This window comes from Dipodomys merriami, unplaced genomic scaffold (genome assembly GCF_024711535.1).
Source record: "Dipodomys merriami isolate MVZ:Mamm:240054 unplaced genomic scaffold, mDipMer1.0.p SCAF_1, whole genome shotgun sequence".
NCBI lineage: Eukaryota > Metazoa > Chordata > Mammalia > Rodentia > Heteromyidae > Dipodomys > Dipodomys merriami.
In genome coordinates, this window is record NW_027202270.1 from 27,009,173 (window position 1) to 27,010,817 (window position 1,645).

General features: G+C 39.1%; 1 pseudogene; it reads right to left on the minus strand.

Moving 5' to 3' along the window:
* Positions 1-525: 525 nt before the first annotated feature.
* On the minus strand, positions 526-1,114 carry LOC138817703 (FGFR1 oncogene partner 2 homolog pseudogene; annotated as a pseudogene).
* Positions 1,115-1,645: the final 531 nt, after the last annotated feature.

A 1,645-nucleotide genomic window follows, 5' to 3' on the forward strand; every position in this document is an offset into this window, starting at 1 on the left:
ATCCAGTACCACTGCAGAAAAATCTTGTTAAGTTAGCAGTAATGGTGGAAAAACTTTCATTTGTTCATCAACTAAAGCAACCCAATTTTCTACTTTTCAATTATCTTGGAATAAAGTTTATGACTATTAATTATACATATTTTCATTGCTCTCTCTTGGCCAGGGAATTTTACATTATAGACTCTAGTGTGGAAGGCCCTCAAAATTGCTTGGTACATGACTGGATAGACACACATGCTTCTCACCAGCTACTCACTGTCTGTCCATTTCTACTGACAATTTTGTATGGCTTCAAATAATGTTATAAATATCCAAATGGCCCTTGGCAGGAAAAAAAAAAGGTTTTCCACCCTTTATAGAAAGGAAACAAAGATTACTTGAAACTGAGTTTTCTGTTCATCCATTTGTTCCTTCACATATAGGCTGGTCCTAGTGATTATGTGGAGCAATGTACAAAGCTCCAGATTTGGGAATGCTTCAACTTTCCCTCAGACTCGGTCACTCTTGATCCCAAATACTGACCAATTATGAATCATCTGATGATACATCATCCTTCCTAAGGTTCAAAAATGATTCTCCAGTTATCTGAAGAATCTCTCTCAAGCTTTTGTTTTCTTATTCAAATCGAAATATTTGTTCATAAACCTTGCAACCTAGCTGCTTGCCAGTTTTAATGGCTTTCCTCATTACTGCTGCTTTTTCCATTATCTGGTCAACATGTGCTTGCAACTCGTTGGAATGCTGCTCTTTTAACTACATTAGTATACCTGGATCACATTTTTTTTTTATAGCCATTAGCAATCTAAACATTTGTTCTCAATACTTGCTCCAAGGCAGACCAATGCTCTTGAAGAGATGCTGGCAATTTTTTTTCTCTCTCTCTCTTGATGTGATTCTGATTTGTTGGTTTTCTTACTGGATTTCTAGAACTAATGTGGACTATGGCTGATGTCTTGCAACTTCATTAAGTTCTTGATTTTCTTCCTGATACTGCTTCATTGCTTCTGCTAGCTATAGTCTGCTCAATCAGAGAATTTGCTGCACCGGCATGATCTCTCAATCTTTCAACAAGGGCTTTAGGATCAGCAAGTGCCTTCTCAATTATGCAACTCATTTCTAAAGGAGTACTCGGCTCTCAATCACTGGCAGCCATCAGTTGTGATGACTAGGACCCAAAGCCTTTGCCAACCAGGACCCATGTACCCAAGGCAAGAGACTTCATACACCTATTCTGCCTCTTCAGTAAATATGGCAGAGCTGCGTACAGACTGTGGTAGGGTAGGTAGGTAGGGAGCCTGCTGAGATCAGCTCCCACCATCCGATGCTTATCTATCAGTCACTGGTGCTATGACTAAATGATCTAAATTGTCTGAATCTAAACTATCCAAATAACCACAATGATCTAAATCACAACTATTAATGGTGGATGGTTAACTGATTGATTGAGCATGACCAATCAAGCGATGGTTAACGGGACTTGTGTCCTGTGATGCATTCTACTCTCAATCCAATGCTCTCATTGGAAAAGCATCTGGTGAGAATCATTTTGGTTCCTACCATTTTCAGTGTCCTTCCTTTCTCAGGCTAGATTTGAATAACAGGCTTCTCCCCCAAAAATGTTTCCTATGCTGAATTTCTCTTTGAG